Raw genomic sequence first — 16,650 nt, 5'->3', positions numbered from 1 at the left:
AACCTGACTATTATGTGTGAATTTTGTTGTGTCTAGCACTTCTTTGGCATTACTTAAAATTAACACTGATCTACAAGTGGCCAATAATGCTCTCCCTTGCCTGAAAATCCCTTCCTCGTGTGGCCCCAGTATGGTACAGGACTGTGCCTTACTAACATTCCTATGTGTGTTTTCATCTGAAAAATAAAATACCCTGTCCGGCTGGACAGTGGATAAATATAGTTCCCATTGTGGCCTATGTTTTACCTTTGCATTTGATCTTAGATATACTAAGGACCCTTGTTTTCCTTTAAATTGATTGATACCCACGGTCCTCAGTTAACTGAATGGGTTCCCTTGTCTAATTAAAAAAGCCTATCTAGATGATATCGCGGTATTCAGCTCCCACTGGACCGAACACCTCCAACACCTCTGGGAGGTGTTGATGGCCCTGCGTCGAGCGGGCCTCACCATCAAAGCCAGTAAATGTCAGATCGGCCAAGGGTCCGTGGTCTACCTGGGGCACCAGGTCGGGAGCGGCCTAGTGGCCCCCCTCCAACCCAAGATCGAGGCGATCGTGGCCTGGGAGGCTCCCACGACCCAGACGGAAGTGCGGGCTTTCCTGCGGCTCACGGGGTACTACCGAAGATTCATAAAGGGGTATGGCAGAATCGTAGTCCCCCTCACAGAATTGACCTCCAAAAAGCAGCCGAAGAGAGTTAGCTGGACCCCCGCCTGCCAGGAGGCACTTGAAACATTGAAAGTCGCCATGTGCACTGCCCCGTACTGCAGGCCCCCGACTACTCCTGAGAGTTTGTGGTCCAAACGGACGCGTCCGAGCATGGCATCGGAGCAGTCCTGTCTCAGATGAATGAAAAAGGCCTAGACCAGCCAGTGGCCTTTATTAGCCGGAGGTTACTCCCTCGAGAACAAAGGTGGAGCACCATCGAGCGGGAGGCCTTCGCGGTGGTTTGGGCCCTGAAGAAGCTGAGGCCCTACCTGTTCGGTACTCACTTCCGGGCCCAAACCGACCACCGCCCCCTCCGGTGGCTAATGCAAATGAGAGGGGAAAACCCCAAACTGTTACGCTGGTCCGTCGCCCTCCAGGGGATGGATTTCACTGTCGAGCATCGGCCTGGTGTTGACCACGCCAACACGGACGGCCTGTTCCGGTTCTTCCACCTCAGTGAAGAGAACCCCCAAGGGGAAGGGTAGTTCTCTCTGCCTTTCAGCTGGGGGGGACGCGTGTTGGACCTGGCTTCGTGGCGTGGTTCTCCCCCTTCCGCAGCACCCCGTTAGCATGGCCGTGCACCCAGAAACCCATGGTCATCCCGTCCCCTGTCCGCCCCGCTCCCTACATAACCCTGCCAACGGACGGACATTCCTGCATTCAGCCATCCCACTTCCCGGCACCGGGCGCCCCGAACCTGCATCACCCCACAGGGCCACCGGCAGCCATTGCCCTTCCCGAGGTCCCTGACCCCCAGGCCTTGCCTGACCCCGGCCCCAGCGAAACTTAGGCTTCAGACGCGCCATGCCCGGCTCGGGGGAAGAGGGCTTCCTGAGTGAGATAAGACTAAGGAATTTCGATTGCACCCCTGGCCTCCCCCGGGAGACAGGTTTCTCTCACACCTCTGGCCTTCCCCTGTGGGCTGGTTTCGATCACACCTCTGGCCTCCCCGAGAGCTGGCTCCAGGCCCTGTTGGGCGTCTGGGAATTCCCGGCGCATCTTCTAAAGGATCAAAGGGCCAGCCGACGGAACACTCTGACGACCAGCCCCGAGGCATGAGATCTCCACCTGCGAGGGTCCGGACATCAAAGGGCCACTGCCCTATATCAAGGCCCGCCCAAGAACTAACGGGCAGTTGTATCCTGGACAAGAGAGCCCTGCTGATCGGATCACGGCTCACCCTCGTGAAGAAGAAACTGGAACCTCGGAGCCCTGCTGACGCTGTCGCGGCTCATCTTCGTGAAGAAGGAACTGGAACCTCAGAGCCCTGCTGACCTCGTCACGGCTCAACCTTGAACTCTAAGGATATTCGTAAAACACCCTGAGCCCTGCTGACGTCGTTGCGGCTCATTCTTGAACTCTAAGGACATTCGTGAAACACCCTGAGCCCTGCTGACGTCGTCGCGGCTCCTCAAGACCTGACAGACACTCTGTTCACTCCGGATCGAGCCCTTCTGACCTCGTCGCGGCTCGAGGAGTACTCTGGTCCGGCTGGACCATCGACAGTACCAACACGACCTGGTTCGAGAAGCAGTGAGTAGAGCCGCCAGTACGACCTCCATCTTCCGTATCCCCCGGCTGAAGGATTGAGAGCTGTGCGCAGGGTACGCTCATACTGGCCTAATACTGAGACTGTCCCGCTTCCCTCCTCCTTACCACTGAGACTTTACGATCCCTCGATCGCTTGTAAATAAGTGTTCCTAAATCTTTACTGTTGATAAAGAACTTGCTTACTGAAATCCACGGTGTGGTGTCCGTTCATAAGTGTGGTGTGAGCCCAGTGCGTACGATCCTAGACCCGAAGTCCTCCCCAGTGAGGACCTCACGCCAAGACTCGGCTGTATTCGTGGGAGTGGTGGGTCACCGAGTGGCCGGGAGAGCATATCCTGACCCTCGGGGATCACCCCTTCTAACAGCAGTGCTACCTTGTTTCCTGAGTTCCTGAGCTACAGCTATTCCCTGTACCTGAATTAGCACTGCCTGCAGTGCTACCTTGTTTCCTGAGTTCCTGAGCTATAGTTATTCTTTGTTCCTGGGTTTAGCTATTTCTTGTTCCTGATTTGCACTGCTTGCAGTGCTCTCTTGACTCCTTGTTTCCTGAGCTGTAGCCATGTCCTGTTTCCTTGAACCAGTATTGCCTGCAGTGCTACCTTGACTCCTGAGCTCTAGTAATTTCCCTGTTCCAGAACTAGCACTGCCTGCAGTGCTACCTAGACTCCTGAAGCTTTGGTAGTTCCCTGTTCCTGAACCAGCACTGTCTGCAGTGCTGCCTTGACTCCTGAGCCTTAGCTCACTTCTTGTTCCTGCCCCAGCACTGCCTTCTATGCTACTTTGCTTTCTTGATTCCTTAACCTGCACTATTCTAGTATACTCTTGTAGCCTCCCCTTCTGTATATCCGTTTCCAGTCCCTGCCTTGCTTCCCATTTCCTTGGTTCCAGTTCTAGTTTGCTGCCTTTCTATTCTGCTGTCTTACTTCTGTTACCTTGTATGTTTGTTACCTGCTTTCTGCCAAGTGTGCCCTGTCATTTCCTTACTTTCCTGTTAAGCACTCCTCCTTGCTAGCTCCTTGTCTATTGTGCTTGTGTTTAGTTCTACCCCTTTGCTGTTACTGCCTTGTGCGTTCCTGTTTGATCGCCAGGATCCGTAGGCACAGCTGAATACCTAGGTGGTGTTTCTTGTTCACTGTGAGTTTTTTCTTTGAGTTACATTTATAACATCACTATAGGTATAAGCTCCACAGACCCTGCCTTTGCATGCATATCCTACATGTGGGTATTTGCAGTCAGTATCTGTAACAGCAATTGCGGGTAAGAAACTTACTGAGCTTCAGTCTTACCATGTGGAGCTCATGAGTGCTTTACCCCACAACCCCCTCTATTGTTAATGTTGAATTATATATATATCTTGCACGTCTATCCTGGGTGTAGTTAGTCTGAATGCTAAATTGCCTCATGAGTGCCCTTCCTTTCTGAGTCTTAGCCATCTAGTTCCTTCGTGCAGGCTTCCCTTTGGATCTCTTTTCTCCTCTGACTTCTTGTATGATCCTGGGCAGTGCTGTACTCCTCTTTCCGTGTACGTTTTTCTACCCAGTTCCCAGTCCTTGCCCAAGTCCCTGACTGTATTCCCTACATAGTCCCGGACAGTCCCTGACACTGCCATGGCTAACATCATGTTGAGTTTGGTTCCTTCTTGGCTCTCTCCTGCATAATCTCCTGTAAATATACACCCTTGCTCCGCACAAAAGCGTGCAACCTTATCAGTGTACTTATTGCAGAGAGAGACAAAATCTGTTCCCTTCCCATGTGCTGTACACTTCACATTTGCAATTTCCTTAGGACGTTGTGACGCCTCTAACAGTTGTCTTACAAATTCACCATTCCTGATGGGAGAACCAGATGATGTCATATAACCTCTTTGAGACCATAGCTGTCTGAAGTCATGAACCACACCGAACCCATACTGGCTGTCGGTGTAGATGGTGATTCGGATCTGATCAGCTGCCAAGCAGGCGTGAGTCAAGGCAATTATTTCAGCCACCTGTGCGGAGTATACTCCTTCCAGACAAGCAGCTTCAACCACTCCTGAGATGGTACATCAAGCGAATGCTGCTCTCAACTTACCCACATTGTCTCTTAGGCATGAACCATCAACAAAGAAGATCTCATCGGGGTCAGACAGAGGTTCATCAACAATGTCGGGTCTTGGTTTGGTGCAGAGTTGAGTCACATGAATCACTGACAAAATATCGACGTTGAAAATATCGACCTACAGGAATATCGATGCAGAAATATCGAAGGCAAGAATATCGACATCCTATCTACAACATGGTAAGTACAAAAATATTGAGAAAAAAATATAGGTGTTAAAAATATCGATGTTAAAAATATTGTTTTTTTTCTGTAAAAATATAAATGTAAAATAAAGTAAATAACACTAATGAATAAAATAATCATAGGTAAGTTGTAATAATTATTTTAATAATTTATAAATTAATAAAACATATAATAAATTACAAATACATTTACAAACATAAAACATAAACATAAATAAAAAGTAAAGAATTAAGTTTAATAGATTAAAAAAATTAAATATACCTTTATTATTTTTCAAATTAATTATATACTACATTATCTAAATTTATACAAAAAATAAATAAATAACTAAATAAATATCAATACTATTCAAAATCCATAAGTAAAAAAAATACATTAATAAAAATGTTGGATAGCATAGAACTTAAAATTCCCATTCCCACTCCAGAGAGCACAATAGTAGAGAAACCGTTGTATAAGCGTAGAGGTAAAAATAACTATTCCAACTCCAGAGAGTGCAACAGTAGGGAAAACATTGGATAGCATAGGGGTAAAAATTACTATTCCAACTCCAGAGAGTGCAACAGTAGGGAAAACATTGGATAGCGTTGGGGTAAAAATTACTATTCCAACTCCAGAGAGTGCAACAGTAAGGAAAGCGTTGGATAGCGTAGGGGAAAACATTACTATACCCACTCCAGAGAGTGCAACAGTAGGGAAAACGTTGGATACCGTAGGGGTAAAAATTACTATTTCAACTCCAGAGAGTGCAACAGTAGGGAAAGCGTTGGATAGCGTAGGGGGTAAAAATTACTATTCCCACTCCAAACAGTGCAACAGTAGGGAAAATGTTGGATAGCGTACGGGTAAAATTACTATTCCAACTCCAGAGAGTGCCACAGTAGGAAAAGCGTTGGATAACGTTTGGTAAAAATTACTATTCCCACTCCAGTGAGTACAACAGTGGGGAAAACAATGGATAGCGTGGGGGTAAAAATGACTATTCCAACTCCAGAGAGTGCAACAGTAGGGAAAGCGTTAATAGCGTAGGGGTAAAAGTTACTATACCCACTCCAGAGAGTTCAACAGTAGAGAAAGCGTTGGATAGCATAGGGGTAAAAATTACTATTCCAACTCCAGAGAGTGCAACAGTAGGGAAAGCATTGGATAGCGTAGGGATAAAACTTACTATTCCCACTCCAGGGGGTGCAACAGTAGGGAAAACGTTGGATAGCATAGGGATAAAAATTACTATTTCCACCTCAGAGAGTGCAACAGTAGGGAAAGCGTTGGATAGCGTAAGGGTAAAAATTACTATTCCAACTCCAGAGAGTGCAACAATAGGGAAAGCGTTGGATAGCGTAGGGGTAAAAATTACTATTTCCACTCCAGAGAGTGCAACAGTAGGGAAAACGTTGGATAGCGTAGGGGTAAAAATTACTATTCCAACTCCAGAGAGTGCAACAGTAGGGAAAGCGTTGGATAGCGTAGGGATAAAAATTACTATTCCAACTCCAGAGAGTGCAACAGTAGGGAAAGCGTTGGATAGCGTAGGGGTAAAAATTACTATTCCAACTCCAGAGAGTGCAACAGTAGGGAAAGCATTGGATAGCGTAGAAGTTAAATATAACATACTTATAAATAATTGTTGTAAATAAAATAATTAAAAATTCAAATTTTAAATTACTCTACATCATTTGCAAATACCCATTAATAATTACTAAAAACATAATTACAATTGAATAATTAATTAACAATAAATTAACAATAAATACCATTCAATATTATTTAGGAAATATAAATTACCAAATAATAAATATTGAACACTAAAATATTTTTCAAAACAAAAAACATATTAATAATTAAAGATTAATTAACAATTATAAAATGGTAAACAAATGTTTTTTTGTAATGAACAATTATTTACCAATTAATATAATGAATTTCCAATTAATAAAAAGTACTTAACTATTAAAATTACCACAATTACCAATTTAAAAAAATTAATTACCAATTAAACTATTTAATTACCAATTAATAAATGTAATTACCAATTACAAACCATAATTACCAATTTAAAAAAAAGAATTGCTAATTAAAAAATGTAATTACCGATAACAAACCTTAATTACCAATTACAAAAATGAATTAGCAATTAAAATAAATAATTACCAATTAATATTTAATTATAAATAAAATAATTATCAATATCAATTAAAAATAAATAATTACTTAATTACAATTAAATTACTTCCCACCCTATAAACCCACAACCCACTACAGAACTTAAACAAAAAAATTAATTAAAATTAATTTACAACTACTAAGAATTAATAATTAATTTACTATAATTAAATTACTTCCCACCCTATTCCCCTATAAACCCACAACCCGCTCCAGTACTAAAACATAAAATTAAATTAAATATAACATTTTTAATATATAAAAAATAGTACACATATAATTTAAAACAAATAAAAAACGTAACAAAAACATATAACACATACATATAAAATACATAATGAAATACATAACAACAAACAAATATCGATATTAGTAACATCGAAATTAGTAACATCGATATAATTGATATCGATATTACTAACTTAGATATTACTTACATCAATATAAAAAAAATCGATATTACTTACCTTAGGGTCGATATTCTGTCCAACAATATTCTTGACCTCGATATTCTTCACCTTCAATATTTTTAACTCGATACTAATGTTTGTCGATAATTTGGAATCGATATTTTGACTGTGCACCGAGTCACATCAAGACAGTCATGGTCTTTACAATCTTCATCATCAACATTTGGTAAAGGTATCAATGTAGCGGGATTTAAGACAGAGCACCTTCTCAGAGTTACATTTTCTGCGGCAAGTATAACCTGCTCGTAGCCTGTGAGTCTGTTATTGGTCAGGTGCTGTGTCTTAGTCCTCGTCATTAACAGTTCACCAGAATGTGGAACATGCACAATCAACGGATGACCCATCACAATGCTTTCACATCTCCCAATGCTGACACCGGTTGCAGCAACGGATTTGCGACATCCGGGCAACGCTGAAGCTACTGGATCTAAAGTAGCTGAAAAGTAGGCAACTGGTCTACGGACACCTTCATGGTTTTGAGTCTGGACTGACAACGCACAACCTTCCCTCTCACAACAGAACAGTGAAAAAGATTTGTTGTAATCAAGCATTCCCAGAGCCTGAGCATGACACAAGCTCTCTCTCAAGTCTAGGAAAGCTTTCAAGCAATCGTTGTCCCATGGTACCGGATCGCTCACATCCTTGTGAGTCAGACTCTACAAATGCTTTGCCTTCAAGGAGAAATTGGGAATCCATTGACGACAGTAGCCAACCATCCCTAGGAACATTCTTACCTCTTTCTGAGTGGGAGGTATAGCCATACTAGTGATTGCTTCAATACGGTCTGGTGACACCTTTCTCTTGCCTTTCTCAATTCGATGACCCAAATACTGAACCTCACTCAAACAGTACTGCAACTTGTTCGGGGACACCTGTGTCCATTCTCTGCTAAGTGATTCAGTAGGCAATTGTGTCTATCCTGTAAACATCCTCCGTCTCTGACGCGACCAAAAGGTCGTCAATATATTGCACGAGAACAGAGTTCTGCGGCAACACAAGACTCTCAAGGTTTTTCTTCAAGATCTGATTGAAGATCGATGGACTATATGTATACCCTTGCGAGATACGACACCATGTTAACACACAATCTACCAGCCGGAAAGCAATTAAAAATTGGCTTTTCTCATGCAGGGGTATCGAGGAGAAAGCTTGACACAGGTCAATCACCGTAAACCACTCAGCCTCGCATGAAATCTGGAATAGTATCACTGATGGATTCGGTACCACTGGATAACATGGACAACAATTGTGTTAACCTTTCGGAGATCCTGCACAATACTAAATTTACCACTCGGCTTCTGTAATCCCATAATGAGCGAATTACATGGGCTGCCTATTATCTCCTTCAGAATTCCTTGCTTAATCATGAACTCGATTACAAGTTTAATTCCTGCTAGTGTCTCTGGTGACAAGTTGTACTGAGGTGTTCTTGGAAACTCAAAATTTTGTTTAACTTGGATCTTAACCGTCTCAACAACTCAGATCTGTCCAATCTCTTCCCTTGTGAAGTCCCACACATCCTGTGAAACAGAGTCTCTCAAATCGAGTGAAAGCTGTCAACACAGGGTACATCTCTATGAACAAATGTTGATTTTCAACCTTAAAGGTGGCATTGTCATCATTGGTCTGCATTTCGACTACCTTGGGGGTGCAATAGATGATAAAATTGGGCTTGCACAAGAGATCTCGCCCTAGCAAGCAAACAGGACTTGAGTTGCATAACACAAACCGGTGTCGATCTCAGAATGTCCCTATCTTCACAGGAATCGGTTCAGTCAACGGGCTAGTCATCTTTTTGTGCGCTACTCCTACAACTTGGATAGATTGTCCCAAGAGGGGTGGGTTGGGAACTACTGCAGATCTAACAGTAGAACGGGTAGCCCTAGTATCAACCAAAAAGGTTGTAGGATGAACGTCCACATCCGCCTCTACAAACGGTCCCCTCTGGTCTATCTCTAAGACTGCCCCAAGAATGCAGTCTTCCTCCCTCCTCAGGCAACGTCATTTCAACTGGTCTAAATTGTACTCATCGGGATTTTCAAAAAGTGGCATCTGTCTATATGTCCTGGCTCCCTGTGTAATCCTCGGAGGTTGTGGAACTTGTACCTGTGGCGCCAATGTCCCCCCTTGCATGGACCTGGGTCTCATCACGGTATTCATGGCCTCAGGCACCTGCACCACCACCTCTCCTTCCTGCTGGACCTGGTTTGCTGGATTCAGAATACACTTGCATTGCCAGTGACCGATTTTGTGGCAAAGATGACACGCAGTAGTCTTTTTCAATGTCGCCACATCCACTCCTGTTCTGGGATCTACAAGCTTTCCCTTTGCTTGGCCCTGGGCATCCGAATCTCATTCTGGGCTCCTCCCTGATTGTTCCCTTGTCTTCTTCCTAACGTCCCTCCACTTGGCTGTACCTGGAGTTCCCTTTCAGCAGTTTGCATTTGGACTAACATCAGCTTGTCTTTGAGTCCACCTCGTCACTGCAGTTCCTGGCATATCGCAATATTTAATCGACAGACTTATTCTGCCCGCAGATCAGATGATGCTGAATCATAAAGCTAATTTCTGGTCTCAACCCTAGGACGAACTTGGAGACAAACTGTCCCATGTCCTTGGGGTCTGAGGTATCCAAATCACTGTACTGCTTAAATGCCTGTAAGAGCCTCTCATAATACTCGTGCACTGTTTCCTTTGGTTCTTGAACAGTTCGATCTGTCTTAACCCAATCAAAGTCCTGGGGCCATATCTTGGATTTTAACCATGTGATTACTTGCTAAAAAAATTTATTACAATTGGCTAAAGAACATGGGTAATAGGATCCCTATCTGGTTCAGAAGTCGGCCAATCAACTGCAACCTTGCAAGCTGTCCACAAGTCATCTGATACCACTATGTCAAACAATGTGTTCAAGTCAACCCATAAACCCTTCGAAATCTTAACAAACCGATCAACTTGCTTGTACCATTCGACAGGTTTCTCCCTTAGCCAAAGAAACTCATTCGTAAAAGCTGCTAGGTCACCCCTACTCCGCGGCACTTGAACATACCCTCCATTGTACTCTTCTCGCAATGGGTAATTCTCGACTCCTATCATCCCCCCTCCTGGAAGCGGTGTCTCTCCTACGTCTTTTTCGTACTCTTCTTTTTGGACCATCTTTCTTACCACTTGTCAAGCATACTCCATGCATGAATCTCTATGATCAACTCCCGAATGTGAGCCTTCAGGCCTACAACTCTTTTCTCCTCCAAATCCTGGTCACTGTACTGCAATCTATGACTTCCCTGCAACATCTTAGTTTTGGACAGGTCGACCTCGTATCTTTTTGCCAAGTCTGTTAACTTCTCATGTTCTGACTGTGCCTTACGAGTCACATCTTTCGCCACAAACAACAACTCATCAGGTTCGTAAAAATCCACCCTCTCCAAAGGCAAATTCCCATATATGATCTCATCTACTTCAGCCTTCAACCTCACCACATCCAGCATTTTTGCTCTTATGGCAACCTTCAGGGTTCCTCGACTAGATGCCCCGCTTGCTTCTGCATTGTCATTACTCTGATCCCTACATCGACTCACTTCCGCAATATCCTTGAGAGGTGGTTTGCTTCCTGCATTTCCGTGATCCCAACCTCTTGTCATCCTATCTTTCTGATTCCTTGCGGATAGTTCCCACATCCTTTGATCTGACCTGGAGTCAGCAAGGGATCTTGGTCTCACTGCCCTTCCATCCACTTGTCCCCTTGAGGAGTCTGCAGTGGCTGGCAATGGGGTACTCGATTTGATGGGCTTTGGTAGGTAAGCTATCCCACTTACTATACCACTACCTCCTGAGTCATTTCCTTCTCCTGCTACTGACTGTGCTAGACTCCCATTGTTCCGCTGATCTGGATCATGCACTGACACTATAGGGCCAATGGTAACCGGCACTGTAAGAGCATCCGGTAATCTCGTAACGCCTGTAACTCCATCAGCCTCTGGCCTTGCTGGGGTCTGTGTTCCCATCCCTTCTGTACCTGTTAAAATTCTCTCAACCATTGTCGCGCTTAGGTCTGTGATCCTCCATTTCCCTCCGTTGTCCCTGCCTTTCCCTCTGCTGAATCTGGATTGTATGGAGGCGGCCTCTCTGATAACAGTCTCTCTATCAAGCTGTCATCGGTGTCACTATCGTCCTCCTCCACACACTTCCTCTTGGTGTCTCCTACCTTTACCAACAATGGGAGCAGCCTATCTCCCTCAATAGTTTCTACTCTCCATCTTTTCTCCAATGCATCCCATTTCGCATCTTGAAATGCCCTGATCGACTTTTTCACTCTCTCCTGACTTCGATCTCTCTTCCTGTCATGGGCTGCCCTAATCCACACAAGGAGCGCCTCAGACTGTGTTGGTATAGGGAGGGGTCGCAAAGAAGACATAACTGTTTTCAACTGGTACAACACTTCCAATCTAAAGATACCATAAGTCAATTCTTCGTTACCTTCAGTCATTTTATGCCAATGTTCAAGGCAAAGTATGGTATGCAATCCCACATTTGTAGCCATGTAATGAGCTGGGGTATCCTCGGGCGGAACTTCTTCTCCTCCTCAGGTAACCATCCTTCTATCTCCTCTACACATATCTCGGAAAACTTTAAAGCAATTCATGGTGAAATCAACTTTTCCTCTTTTGCAGCGCACTTTTACTTCCTGATGAAAATCCACCAATGCCAACGCCCCTTCACACCAACCGACCTATCGCAACCGTCTGTCCACGAAACGACCGGACATTTGCACTTGACTATCTGTCTACGAATGACCGGACGGTCACAAAATTATTGATAGGATTCAATCACTCGCTTATACATACACAGTGACCCATGACCTGCGTTAGTCACTCAGGCACTCACTCTCTCGCACCCTATCTTGGGTGGGATAAACGATGACGTCTCACGACTCCCCAGTCAATGGTCGACAATTACTCTATGGGTGTCTTCTATACCACAATCTCTCAGGCTACTCGTCGAGCCTAAGATTTCCTGGACTGCGTGCGCTCAGAGATCGAATCTCACAATCACTCAACTCCCGCTTCAACTCCGCAAGACATCACTCAACCACAATAGCACCGCAATCTAACAGACACACACTCCTGTTCATACTCACTCCCTCACGAACTGCTGCTTCCGCCGCACCTTCACTCTCCGTCGAATTCCATCCGCCGTCCACCGCTCGTGGTCCACCAGACAACCATCACCATGGGCTCTACAACTATGGGGACTCAATTATTACCTCCTTCTAGATTTAGATCTCCCTTTACTCTAAAGCTAACATCCTACTCTGCTACCAACTGATTACGCCAGATCCTTATCTCTATTTTATCATATCTTACCATTTATAAGGATCTCCGATCGACTGGATCTTTCTATCTGCTAAGAAGTGTAAAAGGGAGAAATCCAATAAAGTCACCTTCATCAATAAGACTAATCAATGTAAACTGGGAAAAATCACTGACTCTATCTTAAATGTAAAGGTTTTATTACAACGCCAAAAATAACTGAACCTACAAACACCTCATTACGAGGTTGAAGAAATACATAGACACTAATACAAAGTTCATTCTCCTGATTAACCTAATTCGGTACAAAGTAAAAAGAATAAGCAATTCTAAAGAGATCAAACAAGCAACAATTGATCCAATATCTAACGTAGCCTTGATCAGATTACAGAAGAGAAAATTAATTTGGTAAATTCTGTCCCTACCCTAACACTAAGGTGACATCCCTACATAACATCCTTCTAGCAAAATTGAAAAAAGGTTGTCAACTTGTTAAGACTTCCTAAGAAGTGCATTCACATTGAATTTTGAGTCAAACTGTCTAAGTCTCCGTTCCTAGAATCGATACCTTCTCTTACCCTTCTAAGGACTCTCTACTCTCATCAACTCTCTCTGACTCGTCTGCCTCTCCTACCCTCATCTGCCTCCTTCCCTCGGGGCACTGTCCCTAATACAAAATGCACAACTCCTAAAACACGCACAACACACCTCCTCTGGACGCACATCTTCAGCGGGTGATTTTTCACAACTTGTGCTTCATCCAAGAACAGTTGAGGTGCCCTTGGGTCCCAGGCGTCTGCAGCATGGATGCTTCATTATCGGATTCCAATGCAACTATATATCAGGTCTCCTCCATACCTAACTCCTAAAACAAAGAGCATCAATCTAGCTAACGAGGAAAATGTCCTTCCACCTGCAACAGAAAGCATGTGAACAGATCAATCATGCACGTAAAATATTTGCTGACTACATTCTATTGAGAAATGTATACCAAAAAAGGGAACACTGTTCCTAATGCAAGGTGCAAAAGTCACCCATGGGTACACCAATTTACCTTCGCTGCATGGTGACCCTATTTTTATATCACACTTGCACGTCAATCTATTACCCTCAATTGAACATGGAAAACCCATTCCCCACAGCCCACACACCCACATGCATCAACCGGCAGTCCTATAAAAAGATCTCCGATAAAGAGACCCTTCGGGGGACCCGTAGGGAATTGCAGCGCCGGCCCTACGAGGAGCAACTGCCCAATGATGAAGCATGACACCTTTCGGGGTGTGTGAGGGCAACAGAGGACAACAATATGGTTTTCCTATCACTAGTGGGGACTGTTACCTAGGATCCCTGTTCTTTCTCTTTTCTTCCCCTGTTTTTAAATGGGTGACTTTTTGCACCCTTTTGCATGGGTGACTTTTGCACCTTGCATTAGGAACAGTGTTCCCTTTTTTGGTATACATTTATAATTAAGGAGCATGGACACTGGACCTTAAAAAGCTCCTTGGTCCCCCCCTCTTTTGTTGAAATATATTCTATTGAGAGCCTTCCCAAGGAAAAATACATTTCAGGCCTTCTCGAATCTGCTAAGATAAGAAATCACAAACAGGCCTTCCATAGCAAAACATGAATTTTCATTTAATACAGTCCTTTACACATTCGAGCCTATACAATAATAATGATATTACATTTCTAAGCATTGCATTTTTAATTTTTAAGGCACTATGATCATTCCTACACGTGCAGACTTTTATATTGCACGTTTAAATCTATTAACTACATTACACACAAATTAATTCATGAAGCACTAACAACAGACAGTCGCATTTTAAATGTCGATTGCATTTTCAATTTACGCAAGCTAATTTTCTAATAATATACGTAAACAATTCATTATTACAATTGCATTTTCTAATGATTAAGTGTTAAATTCAATCCTGATAACATATGGGTGCGGACTAACAGTGATTATGATGCACCCCTACAAATTTCAGAATACATGACGCTCTATCACAAATAAAGACTTCTCGAAGTAGATGTACCAAAACGAAATGTTTATATTGCCCCTTGTTTTTTCCATCTTTGCATGTATGCTGCCTTGTACAACACAGATACAGAGTGAGAAAATCCTTAAAGCCTATTTGTTGTACTGAAAGGGAGCCCATCTAACATAAAACGTATATGCTTCAGAGAACGCACTCACCCATGCACTATGCCAGGGCCACTGGAAATATGCGATTGTTCGTCCGCAGCGATTGTCGCATAGTTATAGATTTGCCCCATATGCCACTTAATCGATCATCTGCTGCATCATCTGTAGAATTTAGCAAAAAAAATTGTTACTTGCCCAAACGGGTTCAAAAGTTACTAAAAATGACTGATTGTCGCGTAGTGGAAGGCCCTTTACAAAGCTGGGCTTGTCACCTTTCTGTTGCTTATTGCTAAATTTGGGTATTAAATTGGTACTAATGAAGTGCAATCAATGCCCAGGCAGTATTACCAAGTTTAAAAATGATGGAAATAATGAAATGATACTATTACAAAATGTGCCGCATTATGCCCCATAATTTGGCTTTTCTTTTTTTTTTTAACAAATCTTTTTTATTGAAACAAAGCATCAGTGAAATTCACAGTACAGAGGAAAATTGCCATATCAAATATAACACATTTGGGGGTACAGGGCGCTGGAATGCACACAATATCAGGAACTTCACTGGGATGGGGGTACATCAAAAACAGCATCCCTGGGTGGCACACAGACCTCTCCTCTATATCTATTCCAAGGTCCCCATATCAAAGCCCACTTTCGAGGGCGGCCTCTTGCCATGAAAACAGTCTTTTCCCTAAACATACTCCAGTCTAAGTTATTTTCCCAAACCTCCAAGATGGGGGTCTGTTCGGCTCCCCACAACTGGGCCATATTCCTTTTCGCTATCATGAAGCCCAATGTAGCTCACTGTGTCTGTGCAGAGTTGAGGTCCGTAGGTTCTCATATGTTAAGGAGGCATCTCCTCGCTTCAGGTAGCAAGGAGACCCCCAAGACCTCGTGTATGGTGTTATGAATCTGGCGCCAGTACTCTGTGATATACTTACATTCCCAGATGATATGAAGGAATGTACCCACGAGACCACTCTTCCGTCCACACAAGCCGGCATCAGAAAGACCCATATGTAAAAGGCGGGGCCCCGTGACATAGACCCTATGTAGTACTTTTAGTTGAACGAGCCGCAGCCGTGCTGGAATGGCGACCACATTTGGAGAAGACACGGCTGATTGCCAGTCCTCATCATCTAATTCTATTCCATCTTGCACCCACCTGGCCCTCAACTCCTCCAGAGGACTAGCCCTGTGGTTGATTAGCTTCTTATAGATCAGGGAGATCGTTTTCTCGGGGAGGTGACCATCCAAGATTTTATCCTCAAAAGGCGAAGCCTCCGGGAGATCCGCGTCCCCGGGTAGTGCCGCCTGGAGTGAGTGTCGAATTTGTGCGTAGTGGAAGTACTCAGAGCTCGTCAACTCAAATTCCGCCTACATTTCTTCGAATGACTTAATCCTTCCCTTGCCCCAGATATCTGTTACGGTGGAGATCCCTATCAGGTCCCACTTATCAAGCCCCTTTGTCCTCCAGAGCTTACCTAACCACTCAGAGTCAAAAAGCGGGGTGGCCAACGTCAATTTATCCCTCCACCCCAGAGAACTCGTGGCATCGTGCCAGATCCGGACCACCTGCTTATTCGGCCCTGTCAAGTCCAATTTAGTCGGCTTAGAATACAGTGCCCTATTATATCGAACTCCGGGGAGAAGCCATTTATCCATGGCATAGCCCGGATCGGCGATGGGACAATACGTGTCATGGTTGATCGCAGCCAGCTGGGAAGCCCAATAGTACAGTTTAATGTACAGGAGGGCAATGCCTCCGTCATACCAGGGAAGCGTCAGCTTAGCTAAAGCGATACGGGGCCTGCCCTCCCATAGGGGACTCCGCTGCAACCCTTCCACCTCACGAAAAACACTGGCTGGCACTACATCAAGGGTATTTTGTAGGGTGTAAAGGAGACGAGGCAGAGCCATCATTTTTAAAAGGGCCGCTCGCCCCAACAAAGAGAGCGGAAGTTTCCTCCAGTTGGCGATATCACTTCTAAGCCTCCGCAAAGGGGGAAGATT

This window comes from Lissotriton helveticus, chromosome 9, assembly GCF_964261635.1.
Source record: "Lissotriton helveticus chromosome 9, aLisHel1.1, whole genome shotgun sequence".
Classification (NCBI taxonomy): Eukaryota; Metazoa; Chordata; class Amphibia; order Caudata; family Salamandridae; genus Lissotriton; species Lissotriton helveticus.
Note: the sequence above shows the minus strand (reverse complement) of the source record.